The sequence below is a fragment of the Urocitellus parryii genome, chromosome Y (assembly GCF_045843805.1).
Source record: "Urocitellus parryii isolate mUroPar1 chromosome Y, mUroPar1.hap1, whole genome shotgun sequence".
Classification (NCBI taxonomy): Eukaryota; Metazoa; Chordata; class Mammalia; order Rodentia; family Sciuridae; genus Urocitellus; species Urocitellus parryii.
The window spans coordinates 11,847,615-11,867,802 of NC_135548.1; the positions used below are offsets into that span (position 1 = coordinate 11,847,615).

General features: G+C 35.6%; 1 pseudogene; it reads left to right on the top strand.

Annotated features, from left to right (window-relative positions):
* LOC144251169 (protein kintoun pseudogene) overlaps positions 1–6,952 on the top strand; it is a 34,437-nt pseudogene extending 27,485 nt beyond the window's left edge.
* The last annotated feature ends 13,236 nt before the right edge of the window (positions 6,953–20,188 follow it).

Consider the following 20,188-nt stretch of genomic DNA (forward strand, 5'->3'; position numbering starts at 1 on the left):
AAGATCTGTCCTGACCTAAATCTTGTAGTTTTCAAAACATCATTAGCCTAAAATTAGCACATATGTAATTTCCAAATGCAAACATATGCAAATAACCTTGCATATTTTAGCTTCTAGGATTGGGACTCAAATCTGTCCCTGTGGTTTTAATAGTAATAATTTATATTAATTTAACAAAATAACTGTGCACCATTTTTGACAGAATCATAGAAGTTAAAATTTTAGATTTACAGTTTTTTAGAAAGTACAAATGCAACTTTCTAATGAGTAAACAGAGCTGTGGTCGTCCAAGGTGGGTGCCTGAGTCATTCAATGCTGTAATTATTTTTTACCTTTGCCCAGATTCAACAATTGCAAATTAATCTACCATGAAATTATATTCTATTGAAACTGCAGTGTAATCTGAAAAAAGAAATGAATAACTTGATCCAAGTTAAGGCAAAGGGCAAAAAGGAATGGAGATTTGAGTTCAATCTGCAAGCTGTTGGGAATTCTTTCATTTAGCTTTCCTTCCTTTATGCCACAAGCAATGAGCTCTATATGTGGAGCAAACCATAGTTGTTAATTTAACTCATTTGAGATAAATATGATTTTTTTCCAAGAAAGATAGAGTAGCCCCTGTATGTTATGGATTGATCAATACTATATGAGCAAATTGAGTTTCTGCAGAGTTATACAAGTCCAGGCATAAATAATGAAAATAATTTAAAACAAACTGAGATATTGGGAAAAGGCAAACATTTATGAGTCTAGGCAAGATTTGTAACTGGATATTTATTAGTTACATGTTGGCTGAGGCTGTGTTCCCATGCAACTCTTGAGACCCAAGTAGTGTTAGACATGCTAGTATCTTGTTTGGGGATCAATCCCAAGCATACCAGTGGAGAAGTCAATATATGATACAATTAATAAGCAAGTTACCCCTGGGATACATAAAATAAACTTCAGAGTTGTCACATCTGTGAATGAGGAGGCTGCAGTTTTTTTTTTTTTTTTATCATTAGTTGTGGAGTAGTCCCAAAGGTTTAATCTTTCCAGCATATGTCATCCTTTCCCCTCTTGACAGTGGATGGAAAAAATCCTAACAAATATAGGTTGTTCCTGTACATCTAGAAAACACACACACACACACACACACACACACACACAGAGAGAGAGAGAGAGAGAGAGAGAGAGAGAGAGAGAGAGAGAGAGAGAGTCTCATGGGTTAATTAGCAGTTTTAAGCAAGTTTGAATTTACCAGGTTCTATGGTACCAAGTAAGAAGATATGATAGTAATATATTCTCAGAATGTGGGGATAAAATGAAATTATGAAATATTATAGGGAGTAATAATAGGTTCCTCTAAACTATACACAAGGGTGTAGCTCAGGTGAAATCTATGTACAACATCCTTTCTCTTCCTGGTGCTGCAGAGTAAACTGCATTGTCATAACTACAAGCATGGATTTAGCTCAAATGAGGTTTTTAGCCAAAATACTGAAGAACTCCTGGAAATAGAGTCCCCTTTGCAGTTGAATGGATAAGGCTCTAAGAGTCTGATATGATGCCATGCATAATGTAGGTCATATTGCTAGCTCTTTGAGCTTCACTCCATGCCCACCAAAAAAACTCCTGATTTTAAATCAATCCCAGATAGATTAATCTATAAAGAGAAGAGTTAATACTACATACTAATATAATTTTATTTGGCATTGTAAATTAGTGAAATTTAAAAGTTGATATCATGATATTGGCCAAGACAAAGTCAAGTTCCTGGATCTAGATCATGGCAACTTCATCAGTATATTATGAGACCACATAGTAATGCCTCTTTAAAGAACTATCTAGCCAGTATTAAGTCTGGTAAGAAACCTGCAATCCTCAGCAATGGAGATCTAGTTTTTAGGGACTGAAATACAGAATAGTGGTGTATTTGTAAGATTTCTGTCAGCATACAAAAATACCTGAGACACTACTTATGAAGGAAAATAAGGTTTATTTTGACCTATAGTTCTGGGAGTTCAAGTTCATTAATATGGACCTCTATTCATGGCAGCACATCATGGTAGGAGCATGTGCCTACCAATCTAACAGAGACTGAGAAATGGGATCTGCGTATATCAGATTTACTTATGGACCTTTGGAGAACACTCATCCAACCATAGCAAAATTCTTCTTTATGTGCATTTTTATAATATTTTATTCATGTGTTTAAAAAATAATCAGGTTTCAACACTGACCATCCTAGGAATATGTAGAATGAAATGTGCAATTCAGATTAACTCTAAGTTTAAATTAATTGGGAAAACATCCAGTTATATATGTATTCCTCAGAACTATTACTACCTCAATTTCTAGGTTTAAAAAGTTGAAAAGATATTGTATACTCTAATTCTATTTAGAGATTCAAAATATATATTAACCTTTAAAGATTTGGGATATCTTTAAGATATCTGTTCAACTTTAACTCAGAATTTTTCCTTTCTTCTCTAAGGCCTCCTACTTTCTTTAATGACACATTTATTAATATCCCTTAGAATATATTAATAAAGGTTGAATGCATTGTGATTATTTATTTTGCCCTGGAATAATATTCAAATCAATTTCTGCTTATCTTCTTTTTTACATAACGTTTGTTTCTTAATAATATTACAGTTTACCAAATATAGAAAACTGCATTTTCATTTCTCAGATCACAAGAAAATCTTTTCCAATTCTGTGCAAATATTTTTTTCTGCATTTCCTAGTGTACATCTATTTGCATTGCTAGGTCAATATGCTTGAGTTGCAAATATAAACATTGAAATGATCTGAAACTCCCTCTGACAGAGAGGTTTCCCCCACTGATAGTCATTTCTCCTTGTGTATTTTGCTGTGTAAAAAGTTCAATTCCCTGTTCAGATATTAAGGCTTTGCAAGGGGTGGGCTTTTATGTCATTAACAAATTGTGAGTATCTCTTTCATTACCTGGAAGGAGTGAAGATAAAAACAACACCGACTCTGAAAGCATAAACAAATAAAAAGATATCAAAGTCTGACTGCTAGCTGAGGTTTTCTTTAAGCTCAATATATATAGGCATCTAACTGGGAGTGGGGTGTGTGTAAACATGTTTATGTGTGTATGGCACTGAGTGTATGTGGGTACACATATGTGAGCAACCATGCATGCATGCCCATTAGTTTGTCTTACAGCCTTGTGTCAACTGACACCTTTTTTTGCTTCTAAAAAGAGACTAGAATCTTGATTTTATAATACATTTTCTCATAGGAACAATAATTGTGAAATATCACAGTGAGTGAATCCATCATTACTAATATAAAATGTTTAAACTAAGAAGAGAGTTTATATTTGAGGGTGAAATATATGGAAAAGAGAGAGGCATTGAACTACACATTATTTTTTTTTGTGTGTGTGTGAAAAACCTAAATGAAATTTGAGGGTATCTAGAGAAAGAAAAAGGAACCAAGAGACCCAGTACTGTCAGAGTCTCTCCAGAGTTTATGTGATTGAGTGGATTAGGCACTTTCAATAATAAGACTCAGGCTTAATCTAAACTTTAAAAGGGACATATGGAATTTGTAATAACTCTCCCTAATGTCCATGGCACTTTCATTTCCCATTTAGCTTTCTTTTCATTAGTATGTCTATGCTGGACACTAACATGTACCACATATTTTTATTTAACTACATCTCTGAGGATCTCAGAACTGTGTGGACAATTTCAGCCTCCATTAAAAATCACATTTATCAATGATTATGAAGGAGTGAACAACTACAAAATAGGGAACAGACTGATTTTCTCAAGTTCACAGAGGGAAGCTGTAATAGAAACAGGAGAATAAAGTAAGTTTTGTGATTTGATTAGCTGAAAGCTTCCTACTGCACCTTGTGGGCAGGAGGCAATAGAAAGGAGTGTGGAAATCACATCAATCCACTGGATTAGCACTGCCATGAAATGGGATGGTCCCTGTGCATCTCTTGAAACATGTATTGTTTTCTAATTTTGGGGGGTATAATATTCATAGTAGTATCTTGTGATACTTTTTTATGTCTGCAGTATCAGTTGTAAAGTCTCCTTTTCATTTATAATTTCACTTATTTGTGTCTTCTCTTTTGTAACTTTTGCTAAAGCTTTGTCAATTTTTACAAAATTATTTCAATTTCATTTATATTGTATGCTTTTTTCTAGTTGTTATCATTAATTTCTACTCTTGATATTTATCACTTTCTCTCTTCTTTTTTCTTTAAGTATACCATTAGGTTATTTGGGATATTCCTTTTCTTCCTTCCTTGCTACAAGGGATTGAACTTAGGAACATTTAGCTACTAAGTGACATTACGAGCCCTTTTTTGTTATTTTTTTTAAATTGAATCAGGATATCAGTTGCATAGGGCTAGCTTTAAACTTGTGATTCTCCTGCCTCAGCCTTCTGAGCTTCTGGAATTTTAGGAGAGCACCACTGCACTACTGCACCACCCATGCCTGGCACTTATTTTTGGTATAGGTACTTCTTGTTAGTAATTTTCCTTTACAAAGTAATCACACTATATCCCATGTTTTAGAATACCATGTTTCCAGTTTTGCTTGTTTAAACATACTTTCGATTTTTACTTTTATTTTTTTCTTTATTCTGGAGCATAGTGTTTAATTTACACTTAATTGTGAATTTTCCAAGCCCCTTTCTTTTATCAATCTCTATTTTCAATATCATTTACTCAGAAAAGATAATCAATATTATTTGTTGAGAGCCACAGCCGAAGGGGCCCCAGCAAACTTCCAGCTGCCAGCTGATGATTGGCTCACAGCGGCCCCAGCAAACTTCTAGTTTCCAGCTGATTGGCTCCTCTGCTGTGATGCTATTGGGCTCTTTCGTGCCCTTTCAGACCATGGAGCTGCTCATTGGGGGGGCTTTATTTGGCTGCGCCCATGCAAACCAGCCAATTGGCCTCAAGAGCAGGAGGAGTGGGAGGGTTGAGAGGCTTGTGGGAAGATGTGGTGGCAGTTGGGCTGTGAGGGAATTCCTTAAGAGCTCATGTTGTCTGGCATGTGTTCTAAAAATAAAGTTGGTTTCTGCTTGATAAGTGGCTCTTGAATTGTGCCAGGCCAGACTGCAGCAATCATTTTAGTTTTTTAAAATTGATTATTTATTGTTTTGTGTCCTAACATGTAATCTGTACTTCAAAATGATTTAGGGGTATTTTAAATGACTATGTATTCAGGTGCTGTTAAATTAACTGTTCTGTTCTAAAATGCACTTTATATAGAAAATTTTCTTATATTTTTCTTTCTGTGTGATCTGTCCATAATTGAAAGTGGTATATCAAAGTCCCCTACTATCATTGCATTGCAGCCTATCACCTTTCAGATCTATTAATACCTGTTTTTAATGCTTAGAATCACTAATTTTGGGTGCCTATATATTTACAATTCTTATATCCTTTCAGTGAATTAACCCATATATTTATACGATGGCCTTTTTCTCTTGTTTTAGTTTTTTTAAAATTTAAGGTGTATATTATCTGATAAAGTATAAGCTACTCCTGTTAGCATAATTACAGCTATCTTCCTTTTCCCCACCCCTAATTTATGATTACTGTACTTATTCCCTAGAAATAGAAAGTAGCCCAAGATAAAACCTACTGGGAGTGTGGGGAAAGCAGGCCCCCATAGACATTGGGATCGCCATCCCAGGTGCCCTCGAGGTGGCGTGGAGTCTCTGTCAGCACGCGCTGGGGAGGAGATTGAACTCCAGCCGGAAGAGCGAGGTTTGGGTAGGCATTCGGTGTTGCCGCCAGGCCTAGAGGAGGAGTCATCCCCAGGAACTTGGAGCTCACCTGGGGATGGTGGCATATGCTCCCCTAGTACTTCATCCCTGGCCCTTGACCAGGAGTCTCCTGTAGGAAGAGGGATTGCATGAGGAGATATCAGTATAGAGAAACGCGAGGACCCGGAGGCCCCGGCTGGCGAGACTTCTGATCCAGCAATGAATGGCCCCAGAACTAGAGCAGGGAACTTTGGGTCCTCCTATGCAGTGTAATCAGGATGAAGAATCCTTGACTTTGCTAATTCAAGTGCCACACATTCAGCCTCAAAGTCTTCAGTGGAATCTGAACCCCCTCTGGAACAAACTGGGCTTCTTCACACAAGACTTGGTTTATTCCTTCTTCTTGCAGTTTGCTCCAGAAAATAAATTAAGTACCAAAGAACCCGAGATCAGTGTTTCTTTAAACAATGCAGTGATAGTACTGGCCAAATCTCCACAGAGCCATGGAGGTTGTCGAGAGTGGTACTATGGTTTAAACAAAGATTATTTGAAAGAAAAGTTGTTTCTTAATGAAGAAAATGTTAATGAGTTTCTTGAAAAGGTCCTGTGCTCTCCATTCACACAGAAAATGTCACTGTCCCCACCATTAATTGAAGTTCTTCAGGTTACTGATGAGAAGATTCAAATTCACGAAGAGTTACAAGAATGTAGTAATCCTAATCAGCTTCAAGGAAAGGAAAAAAAAATCAATGAAGAATGTTCTCTAACTGAAATAGAAAATGTAGATCATTTTACCACCTCTACAACTGATTCTGATTCATCTATAGCAGTTAAAGCACTAGAAGTAGATACTTGTGGTTCAGTTGCAGGATTTCAACAAGAGTCTCTTCATGTTTCTCAAATGCTATATGGAAAATCAAAGCGAACTGAAGCAAAAATGGAACCTGCTTTTATTAAACAGAAAGGTTCTACTGACTCAAATGAGGACAAAGATAATTTAAAAGAACAGGTAATAACCAAAGAAAAAGAAATGGATGGACATCACATATCTTCTTTACTGAAAAAAACTATAGTTCACAATATACCTGATTTTGATAGCATAAAAGAAACCAATATACAAGATGGTACTGTGCATATTATTAAAGATTATGTGACACATTGTGCATTAACTTTTCAGAATTCTTTGCTATATGATTTAGATTAATTCTATATTATTTTGGAAATTAAATGTTGAGTAAAAAATTTTTGGACCTAAAATAGTTTCTTTTTGTTAAACAGTAAAACAAAGATAGTCAACAAAAAATACAACTAAAATTTGGAATTTTAATTCCAATGGGTAAAGTGTAGTTTTTTCCCTTTAAATAGTTTAATAGTTTAATCTTGGAGATGTTTTATAATTCATCTAGTAGATATATTTTTTGAAATAAATAGTTTTAATACAACCTGTGTGTGAGTGTGTGTGTGTGTGTGTGTGTGTGTGTGTGTGTGTATATATATATATATATATATATATATATATATATATATATATATATATATATATATAATGACTTCTGTGTTTATTTTTGCTTCTTCTGCTTACCCTTACTTTCAAATTTCAAAATAAATATTCACCAAGTTGTGTTTGTCACACAAAACAAAACAAAACAAAACCCTACTGGCCTGGAGAAGTGCTTGTCTCTGTTCTCTCATTGAGGAGATAACCAGTTCCTCCCTGCAATGGGGAGAAACTGGTTTCCCTGTTCTCTCCTTGAGAAGATAAAGAGACTCTGAGAAACAGGAAAACTACCTGCCTCTGTTCCCAAGAAACAAACATGCCTTTCACAAGATCAGTTGATGCTTACTATGTCAGTCAAGAATAAATCCACCACTAGCCTGTGGCTCTGATTCTAGCATAGTACCACTCTCACCATGTAAATGATGACATTCAAGGGGGAATTGCTGTTGACCTCTTTCCCTTGCTGCTTCTGCCCCTCTGTGTGCAGAGCAGCCTTGTCAGACTCCTGAAAATAAACCCGCTTCTTATCTCAGGTGTGTGTGTGTGATTAGTCCTGTGCCACTTTTCTTTCAACTCCTGTTCTCTTTTGATTTCCATTGGCAAGAACATTTTATTCCTTCCTTTTCAGGTTATATATGTCCTTACAGGTAAAGAAAGTCTTTTTTAGGCAGCATATAAATTATTTATTTTAACTACTCATTTAGGTACACTGTGCCTTTGATTGCAGAGAACTTCACTTATATTTAAGGTAATTAAGGTAATATATTTAGTGGATATTTTCTATATCACAAATATCCTCATTCTTCCACCACTACATCTTTGACTATAGAGTGACCATTTAGGAATCTTTAAGCCTGTCTTTTCTATTTGTCTTTCAGTTTGTGTGGCAACTTGACCATACAGATAAAATTAAAGGCAGTTCAAAGCAACACTATTAATAAAGCTTTCCTGAGGTGAAAGCCCAGTGGTTCTAACTTTAAAGCATAGAGGCTGATTGTTGTACACATGGTTCAGGTAATTGGAAATGATTGCAGAACAGCTCACCAAATGTGTTGAACAAAGACATAACACTTTTTACTCACCTTTCAAATCACTGTATGGGTTTATTAAAGAGCAGATATTCTAATAGATTTTATGTACTAATAGATTTTAAACTTAATGTGTGTATGGCCACAGAGCTACAGAATCCTGGTGTCTTTGTGAAGACAAGTGATCATGGTCATGGCTGGAAATGGAGAGAAGACCAGATATTCAAAAATGACTCCTGAAAGTTTTAGCAAACTGTACATTAAGACTGAATAAGTGGCTCATTTTAAAATTATAAATTAATCTTATCAAGAGCCAGTCAGAATGCCACAAGCAATTTAATATTTGGATCACCAGCACTTTGCTGTGCACAACATATATTGATGAGCTGCCATTTTTGTCTCTTGTGAAAATTAAATGGAAAATTCGTGTGGAAAAAATACTAAATGGTTCAGTTATAGTAAATGTGAGCTTAGTGCTAATTAACATTCTGAGTCTTGGTTCTCATCTAATTTCAGATAACTAGACTGCATAATAAAAGAAAAACACAAAGGTTTTCACAGAAAGAGTATATCTGAACACATTTTTTTTCCTTTGGACAATAAAAGAACATTTTCTTCATACAGAGTGCTAGACTAAAAAACAAATTCATCTTCTGTTTTGGAAGAATACTCTCACTTCTACTGTGTTTCTATTTTACCTGGTCTAAATTTATACATCTATAACCATTATAATTTACTCTTATATTATTTTCTATTTGTAATATTAGGACCATTATTTCCTATAATTAAATATTTTCAAATTACCTTTATAAACACACACATACCATTTAATGTATTCGTTCTAGCCATGTATCTGACAGGAGGTAGATTTCCCTAATTCTATCCAACCCTCAGTAGACCACATGGAAACTAATTACCCCCTAATGATCATTAGCTCCTAATTGCCTCCTAATATTACCATTTTTTTTGCAATTGTCACAGCCCCTAAGTGGATAATGTTTGCATAGCAAATTCTCAGCGAACAGTTTCCAAATTGAACCAAATTATGAATTTAGTGTGTTTTAAGCTCTATCCCTAATAAAAGTCTTTTATCAAAGACAGATTTTTAGAAATCTTTGAAATTTTACTCCCTTTATGTAATTATTTCTGATTCCTTATTTATTTTGAGGGGAAAATTATTTCTTTTTATCAGTTCTTGAAAATTTTTACTGAAATACAAAGGCAGACTCTATCAAGAGGATTACAGAAAGTTGCATACAAGAGTTTCACCTATCCAGTGAGAAATTAATAAAATAATTAACCTAAATGTAAAGTGAATTTTTCTAATTGACTTAAATAAGAGTGCACAGAAGTAGAGGGTTGTATTGATGGAAAATCCGTTTAACAGTACACTTCTTCCTGGTGAACCTGTGGCAAACAGAGAAACAATTTTAAGTCCATTATTGTGTTTTGTATTCCATTACTACTTAGGTCTATTCAGTATAATGTATTTCAATTCATGTAATATACATTCACATCAGATACAGATGAACAAATAAATTTATTTAGAATCAAAGCTTTGTCCATAGGTGAATCAATGACCAAGTAAGATACCAGTACAGAGATAGCAAGTAAGGTTCATTTTGAAGGAAATTATGAGAATATGTGTCAGAGTTACCTGCATTGTTCTTCATGGAGAGTTTTCCTACAGGGAATCCTATGGGAGCAAGAGGACTAAGGGGGGCCTAGCCTGATGCAATGCTGCTGCCTCTCTTTCAGATAAAATCAATATTCTATTTACTATTATGTTGGTTTTTAAGTGTAGAGAGAGTTTTTCTCCACTTACAACACAGAAGCACTGACAGTCACAGTTTTTTGTTGAAATAGGCATTTTCTAATTTTTTTTTTTTTGGATTCACTAACTTATTTCATATATATTCTGAAGTTGCCCCCCATGCTTTCTTTTTTTCCCCAAACTTATTTCTTATATGCAATACAATCTCATAATGTTTTCTAAAGAATTACAAAGAAATTTACTCATATTTGTATGCTATATATTTAAGACACATCTGCTAAGTATTTTTAAGTATAAGGAAGAGAATTATAATATATGTGTCTTCCTTTCCAGCTCTGTGGGTCAAGATTGTTATTGTTTTTACCCTATAGGTTTGCTTTGCTCTTGTAGGGTTCTAAGACCTCTCCTTTGTGGCAAAGGACAATGTTAACAGATCTTAATATCAACAATATACCACCTATAACAATTTGTTGTTATTAAGACATTTACAGTTTAGTCTAAATGTATAGAAATGTTGGATTCAATTATTGTCTAAAATATAATCAGTAGTTTTGTAAAAATGTTTACAGATTCAGACGGTGGACAATGAACAGCAAGTGTCGTGTAGAATGATTTGGAGGGGATGGGATTGAGAATATAGATTTAATATATCTGAGGGAGTGTGACAGAGAAATCTAATGAAGAGAGTTAGTAGAAAGGGAATAGACAGGAAGTATTCTGTACTCCAACTTGGATAACCTTTCTCACCATATTTCATGGGGGCAGCCCTCAGAGTAGTTCTCCAACTGGCCAGGTACCAGGTACGTTGGAAGATAGAAGAGTACATATAACAAACACACATGTATTTAGAAAAATACAAGATGTTAAAATAGTAAAATTTGGAGGGGGAAAGAAAAATGAAAGAAGAAAAAGGAAAAGAAAAGGGAAAAGGGCAAATATAATACCTCTATATTAAATTATCCAGATGACTCAGTCCTCAAAATCCTATTTAATGCAAAGTTCTGTTTTCACATATATTGGGAATGTGAGGGCTGGAGGATAAGGGGGTAGAAGAGATAGAAGAAAAATATACTCAAAAGAAAAACCAGGGTTGTTGCTAGTTTTAGAGATCCATATCTTCTGTTTCTCTTCTTATCCAATAGGTGGCATTGTCTCTTTTAAGCTGGTGTCTCTGCCATCAAAATGGTGTAGGTAACCAGGGTGGGAAGTCTGGTCTTGATGTAGAGCATTTGGAAGTGGGGAGTGCCACTTGCAAGTCCCTGCAAGGAGAGTGCACCTCATGGGTCTCTTTTTGTGATCCCTTGTCTGAGTTGTGTGCCCGGTATAGTCTCCCTCTCTTGCCTAGACATTTCCCAGTTCCTGGTCTCTCGGTTAGGCTACAAACTTTAGTCCCCTCCCCTCTCACTTCGCAGTTCCCACCTACTGGACTTCTTACACTCAGACTCACACCAGTTGGGCGGCACCCTCGTTGCACTGCACACCTCCCTAACTGGGAGCTGTTTTAGTGTTGAGTGGTCACTGTTCTGAGTTATCACCACTGGTTTGGGGGTGTTGGATACTTGGTACCTGGCCAGATGGAGCACCACTCTGAGGGCTGCCCCCATGAAATATGGTGAGAAAAGTTATCCAAGATGGAGTTGGTCTTCTTCCAGTGCCGGGGTGTCTGGTAAGCTGTGGGGAGCTGGACGATGGCATTATGCTGTGGATAGGTAATAGCCAAGTGACCTGCATGAGAGTGGAACAGTCTGGAGTTCTGCAGAGGTGCTGATTGGTGATTCTGCTAAGGTGCTTGAGAGCCGTGTGTGGGCTAGAACTGCGGGCTTTGGCTTTGGGGACCCAGAGGTCTGGAGTGCTACTTGAATGCTGAGGCTCTAAGCCCTGTTCGGGGGTCATGGGTGCTGGTGATTTCTGTGGAAATCAGCTGTATAGGGGTTCTCTTACACACTCTGAGATGCAGTATTCCAACTGGGTGAGATATGGGTCATCGAGTAACACAGGATGCTGACTCCCTCTGGCCTGCCATCTGAAATCCCTGGTCTGTCCTTTAAGGGAGATAATTTATTATTCTTTATTTAATCTCTTTAATTCATTCTCTTTATTTTTTATTGATCTGTTCAGATGTTCAATTCTTTTCTTTATTCAGTCTTGTTTGTAACACTATGTATTCCTAAGAACTTATTCATTTCTTCCAGGTTATACAATTCATTGTCATATACTTATTATAAGTTTTGTCTCCTGTGACCTGTTGTATTTCTCTAATGTCACTTGTAATGTCCTCTCTTTTATTTATGATTTTACATATTAGCATTTTCTCTTGTTTTTTAGTTCAGATAAAGTTTACCATTGTTTATGTTTGCAAACAATTAATTTTAGTTTCATTGATTTTTTATCACTTTTACAGTTTGTTTATCTCTTTCTGATCTTTATTGTTTCCTTTCTTCTAAAGCCAGACTACTTTAGTTCTTTTTCTATTTTCTTGAGAGATAAGTTATATCTTTCACCTTCATGTATTTGAACATTTGTATTTATCCCCAGAATCTGAAAATTTTATATTTCTTTAAATAACCTTTTTAACTTCTTTCATTAAACTTCTATAACTTGAATACTTGCTCTTTTGATGCTGTCTTGTCTTCTCAATCTTTTTGTTGCTAATACTTTATATTGCATTTTAATTTCACTCATTATACTTCTCATCTCTGTTAAATTCTTATTTGGAATGTTCATTTTTTTCCTGATTTTATTGGCTTTTTTCTCTTAAGTTTTCTTGAAATTTGCTGAATTTTCTTAATGCATTTATCTGAACTACTTTTCAGACAGTTTTGTATATCTCCAATTTTTCAGGGTCAGTTACTAGCATATTGCATTATTTTGGTGGTATTATGTCTCCTTGTTTTTGTTTGTATTTTTTTCTCTATTTTTACATCTGCACATTTGAAGAAATAAGATCTTATTTCAGTTTTTGAAGAATGACTCTGTCTTGGAAGGTCTTCTCTAATCAGCCCATTCAGAAGTTCTGGGCAAGCTATGTAGCATGGACAACATTTAGCCAATGTCAGATTCCTATGGTATGCTGGCATGGTGTCTTGAGTTGGTGGCACTGGGCCAGAAACCTGTACCACTAAAATTAAAGCCTTTGGCTGAATCTGTGGAGGGTGAGATGAATCTGTATCTTCAGGACTGATTTGCAAATTTGGTTCATGGGGATTGACCTGGTGTTAGTGTAGTCTTTGGGCCTGAGATTGAAGGGGCATTACATGGGAATGGACCTGGAGCCTAAGTCCATAGGCATAAGCATAGGGTTAAGATCCACAGGAACCATCCTGAAACCTGGGTATGCAGAGGTTACCAGCAGAACCTGGGTAACCCAAGTCTAAGGAGGTGTAACTCATTCTAGGGTTTACCAGGGTGAACCTAGGTCCCTGGTGACTGATCTAGATCCTGGGGTCAACCTGCTAGCCTGATACATAGAGCTGTGGGATCCTATCCTGGAGTCTAGGACTGTGGAGATTAGCTGGTCTGTGGGTCCATTGGTGCTCATCTGCAGGCTGGATATATGGGGTACACGGATACTGGCCTGCATGTCAATGAAGACTAGCCATAGTCTTGCCAGGTCTTTGGTTACATGGACATGTTCTTGAAGTGTATATTTATAGGGGCCAGCCAAGGGATAGCATTTATTGGTAAAGGACTAGATTCTGGATCTCCTTGAGAAGACATGTGCATGGGTCTGCTGGAAGTTGAGACTAGGGGGCTAGCATAGAGAATTTGTCAAGGGGGCTATTCTGGCACAGTGCAGGCTTAGAGTTTGAGTACATGGGTGATGTCATTTTATTTGAAGTCAGGGTCACTAATGTGGACCCAAGAGGAGATTTAGTAGCAGTTATATATACCTAGCTGACTCTGGGATAGTCTGTAATATGAACCTGGGCTGCAGTGGCTGGCCTGAGGCTTGGTAATCCTGAAGTCTGGAAACATGGGAGGCAGCCCAGAGTATGGATCAGTAGAGCTCTCTTGACCTTGGGACAAATCTGTAGCCTAATTCAGTGGGGTTGACCTGGCACAGGGTCACTCTGGCATTTAGGCCAACTGGTAATCTGGTGATACTAGAGTCCATCCAACACTGAAGTATCTCATACACCAAGTATGCTAGGCAGACATGGAGCCTATGGCCATGGGATCCAACCTGATACCAAGTCAAGTCTGAAGGCTCATTCTCCAAAAGCAGCCTGAAGTTCAGGGCTATGCAAGTCTTCTGAACTTGGATTTTACTAGAAATGACTGGTATTGGTCTCTGAATTCAAACCTGGGTCTCATTTCCTTCTTCTACCACCTGGAGGGGTATGTGTGTTTGTATTTTTGTTATTATTATTGCTATTATTGTTTATGATGATGATTATTATTTTGGTACTGGAAAATGAACCCACAGACATTTTAACAATGAGCTACAACCTCAGCTTTATTGTTTATTCATTTTATTTTGAGGCAGGGTCTTGCTAAGATGTTCAGGGTGGCCTCAAACTTGTGATTCTCCTGCCTAAGTCTTTAAAGTCATCGGAAATACAGATGCACTCCACTGTGGCCATCCCTGAAGTGTTCTGATTGTAGTTTGAGAGTTATAATGACATGATGCAAAATAAATCAGTCCTTCCTATATCCTTCAAAGCCTCTTTCCTTACATACATGCGTCACTTAACAACAGAAATACATTCTAATAAATGCATTGTTATATGATTGTGTTGCTATATATGCATTATAGTTTGTACTTACATAAACCTAGCTAGCATAGATCAATCACTTGATGTGGTCTTTGGATATAATCAAGAGACATGATAAACATGAAATGTATGAAGTTGTTACAGATATAACATGGCGTACTACTTTATGATAAACTTGTTTTTATAGGCACAAGGAGTATATTCTAATGATAAAAAAGTATGGTATACTAACTACATATAGTAGTAGCACAGTCATTTATTTTTAGTATTAAGCATTATGTACCCATACCATCTGTACTACCATTTATATGATGGGCAGCACAGTAGGTTTGTTTGCACCAGCATCACACAAACATGTGAGAAACACATTTCAGTATTATATTTTCAAGGCTCTTGCTAAGCAACAGGAATTTTTCAGCTCCATTATTATCTTATGGGAATACTGTTGTATATGTGGCCTGTCATTGACCAAAAAATTGTGATTATGCAACACATAATAATATTTCTTTGCTATACCCAGGTGTTTTCATCTCTCACCTGGTCTCCTTACCTTTTGTAAAGATATTTTTGTACAGAGATAGTTGTTCCAACGTATGTTTCTATGCATATAAAAAGTAAGAAATCCTATTCCACTGTATTGTTGAATTTACAGAGAATGTCAAATATGTACCCCTGTATTTCTATTTTAGAAATAGGATGCTGAAACTCAAGAGAGGTTGAGTGGCTTAGGCCAAATCATAAACACTGAAATTGAATTCCATGAAATTGAAATCCATACTCTGTTTCCATTTGGGAAACACCAAAATAAACTGGGTCAGAGCATATGTAGACTACTGAATATGTAGAAAGATAGTATAGAGTATTTAGTGTATAGAACATAGATTCAGACTTAATACTATTAAAAACACCTCAGGTTATCTGCAAAGAAGAGGTGCTAAAGAAAGATTGCTTTGTCTTCATGTATCCTGTTGATAGTTTAGTTGCATAGTATCTTAGCATATATTACTACTCTTTAGGGCATTACTGATATAGATGGCATTGTCCTATGTATAATTTAGCATGGATAGTTGACAGAGAGGCTGTATTGTACAGCTGACAAGAGCACTTCCCCTAAAGTCAAATGCCAGGTTGGGAAGCCTCACGAACTGCCTACCTTGCACATGATCCTTGATTTATTTTTGTGCTTAGTTTTCATCTCACTAGGTAGTTGTGAGAATTGGATGAATTAATACATGTGAAGTCCATCATTGTTGAAGAGCATGTTGTAAGTGGCTTAATAAATGTTAGCCATTAATGATAGTATAGATTTTGTTTTCATGCATCTTGGCTTAATGCAAAATGAACAGATTTTTAAAGAGACTAAGTTCAAATTCAATACTCCTTATTCCTGAGGAGTGGCAGACACCTCAATGCCCTAGGCCAGGCCTTGGGATCCTAACATCTAAATGCATCAAAAATATATAAGAAGAAATTGTGTTTCATAAGTAGTAATAAACTTATTTTGCTAATATAGGTAATAGGTTATTTTTTTTACCTTAAGTGAATAATTTCATGCACTAGGAATAAAAAATATCATTCTCTTTAGAATAATGCTAGCACAGTATATATGTTGATGTTATGAAAGTCCTTTTTCATGTACTTTAAATGATGCAATTCACATACACATACACACTCTCACAAAAATGAAATATGGCCTAATGATTTAAGATTTAAACACTCTAAAATGAAATGTGGATCTTCTTCCTGGAAGATCCCCCAAGAAATATGTCTTCATATTAAACATTCTTCAAAATTTCTAATGGTAAGTTTGATCTCCTGAATCAGAGCATCAGTACCTGCTATTTTATTTACCTAAGCTGCTCCTCCAAGTTTCTTCCATCCTTACCATCAAGCACTCTTTTCCCGTGAAGTCTTGATTGGCTCTCCATTTCTTTGTTAGTGTCCCTACCTCTGATTTTTTTGGATTATCTCTGCCATAGTCCTGCACCACATAACCATGACTAGGCAAATTGTGTTCCTAACCACACTGTAGACTCTAAAATGAAAGAAAATTGCTTTCATTTTGGTATTTTAGATGTCTGAAATGGTCTCTTGCAGAAACTCAGTAGATGTTTGATTAAGTAAAGATCCAGTTACTTTACATAAGTAGGGTGATATGGATCCTTGATACTTTTTCCTCGTACTTTATATTCCTAATTATTTCTTTTTCAGATTCCCTAAATTATTTGAACAGGTAAACCCTATTGCTTTATATACATATTTACCCTGAAAGATTTTACCAGCTGTTACCTTGAAAATACAAAATCTTTGTAATGAAGTTAAAATTTTCACATTTTTAAAAACCTTTATCTAAGAATGTTATAAATATAAAACTTTAATATTGTTTCCATCTGAGGTTGAAAATATTTTCTCTGTGCTACTATCTGCAGATGGTAAATAAATCATAGTTATAAGAAAAATAATGTCTTTGGATTTAAGAAAACTTTTAGTCATCCTTCACAACTCATTGCAGATATAATTTTATATCTCCTTTCTTGTCTGTTCCCTCCATAGGGATCCTTCTAATCTCTGGGCTGTTGCTAAATCTTATATATAGTGAGGCATGTGCCATTCTATAATATTGTAATTTTTGATGTCCATCTTCATATGTAGGCTGCTTTCTAGTAAAATTTAAATCCTCAACATTTTAACCAGATAAATTTTCTGGTTTGAGACACCACCAGTCCTCACAGGCTAAACGGAAGCCACATCTTTGCCCAACCTGCTTTCTGACATGAAAATCTGAAAAGAAGGGAAACCTTCCTCCTATCATCATCTCCTAAATTTATGTCATCTTAAAGAAGAGAGAAGGCTGAAAGAGGAAATTGTAGTTGGAAACAATACCTTTATTTTATTTATTTATTTTTCCTTTAATTGATTTATGTAGATTTAAAATTTCTTTAATCAAATCCTGATATATTGATAGGTTTAATTTTTGCATGAAACTCCTTGTAAAAAATTTAAAGAAATAGTTTAAAATTTTTAAGTTATTATTTTATTTCAAGAGATCAAAAATCTTTAAAAAGTATTATCCTTTCCTAAATTCACTAGTACAAACATCATTTTAATTGAATTTTCAACTGCCAAAAATTATTATAAAAAATTAGAGCTTCTTTCTCTGTAATAACGCTATCTGAGGAAAATCCTATATTTGTTTTAAAAAAGCATGAGCATTTTAAACAACCATTACTTTGATTATTTCTCACTGTTTATTTATTAAGACATATTAGTTATGAACTTGACAGAACACTGACCATAATGAAAAATAAATATCTTATAATTAAGATAAATCATAACCCATTCTGTTGGAAACCAGTATGCCAGTCTTTTATTTAATGTTACCCATTCATGTAAATAAATAATTATGGGTAAGGTGAAATTAAAAGTTAATATTTTCTGGAGATTTACTGATGATTGATATGTTTGAATAAAAAAATAATGACTGCACGGAATATTAACAGTATGCAGAAGTGCATCTCTTCAAATTAAGGTTTCCTCTGTTCCCAGCCTTCATTCCTGCTCAGCTCCACAAAAGGCAATAATTTAATCAGTGTGAGAGATTAAGCTGCACAAGCCTGTTCCTGCATTGTTCAGTAGGACAGATGTCTTCAATTACTATGACAGTGTACACTGTGTGTGAGTCAGAGGTGAAGTGTGTGAGATTTTTAGTTGAATTTTATTTGGATCAAATCATTTACAAAGAGCAAGCTAAGGATGAATTGCTAATGGAGAATCTGAAAGAAGTATTACTAGAAGGTACTCTAGGATGGCATGACTCAGCAGAGAACTTCTCAGTGATTTGGGCTGATGACACCCAATCTGATTTGGAGTGTTTGATCTCTTCTGTGAAAAAAGTATAAGGATATTGAGAGGTTGTGCTATAACCCATTTTGATTCATGTTGCCTATCCATAAAATATATTTCTTCAAGTGATAAGGACATGTATTCTTTTTTTTTTGAACTTATTTTTTTAGTTGTAGTTGGACACAATACCTTTATTTTATTTATTTATTTTTCTATGGTTCTGAGGATTGAACCCAGGGTCCTACACATGTGAGGTGAATGCTCTTCCACTGAACCACAACCCCAGCCCATGTGTTCATTTTAATAGTAAAGAAATACTGATTCTAAACTCTTCTTCTCTACTTTGGCATATTCTTGGAATTTAATCTTTTTTTCATGATTATACTTGAAATATCCAGTTACATATCTCTCAAACCTTACCTCTCAGGCCGAATTTTTGCTTGCAAATTTCCCCAAATACACGAGTTTCCCAATATTTCTACAGATTCTCTCAAGATTTAAATCTATTCAAAGAGGGATGCTGGAGTCAGATAATTGAAGGGTTTATCAATTTTAAATTGGAGCTCACAGCTTAATTGTAGTATCACAGTGAGATTCCTGTGTCTACTCCAGCTCACAGGCTAACCTGAAGCCACCCCTTTGCCTAACCTGCTTTGTGACATGAAAAGCTGAAAAAAAGGGAAGCCTTCCTCCTAGCATCATCTCTTATATTTACCTCCTCTTAAAGAAGACAGAGAAGGCTGAAAGAGGAAAGAGATCTACGTTAGTTAAGGGTCCTTGATTTGGAAATGTCCATTCAGGAGAAAGTAGATTCCTCCTCCATACCTCTACATACCTTATCTCCATAAATGACCATAACTTCTGCCCACATCAACAAGTGTTCTCATCTTTAAAACAAACTGTTACTTCTTTGAACATCGAAAATCATGGAAGCCTTGTACCTACCCTGAAACTTTCATTCTTCCACCCAGATAATGGTTTTCAGATGAGTCACATCACTTTTAAAGACTCCCAGTGGCCTTCAAACATTTCAGGCTTCCAAACTTCTGACCTCCAAAATTGTCACATGTTTTTTTCTCTTACCTTTTATCTCCTCTCCCTCGATTCCAGCCAACGAATCCCCTTTTAATTTCTCAAACACATCAGAATAGTCTGTGTAAGGCCTGCTCTGCTTAGGCTGATTTTTCACCAGGTCTGCAGCTGGTTTCTGTTTATTATACATGTTTCATCTTAATTATAGTCCCCTCAGAGAGACATTTCGTGACCTCATCATTTCCCATCCAGACATACTTCATCATAATACATATTCCTCCCTGGTACTTTCTAGCTCATTTGTTTTTATTCATTGTTTTCCTTGATTTATTAAAGACTTATTTTATCTCTTTCCACTTCAAAATATTCTGCTTTGTTTACTTATCTTCTTGAAGGCATCTCAGCCCAGGACAGCATATATGACATAATGAAAGTTCAGTAACAGGTGCTGAATGAGTTAATAAGTGCATATTCAGAAGATGAGCTGAATGATTATTTCTATTTACAAGATAAAAATCCTTCCAGATGATGTTAGCTATGTGCCAGAGAT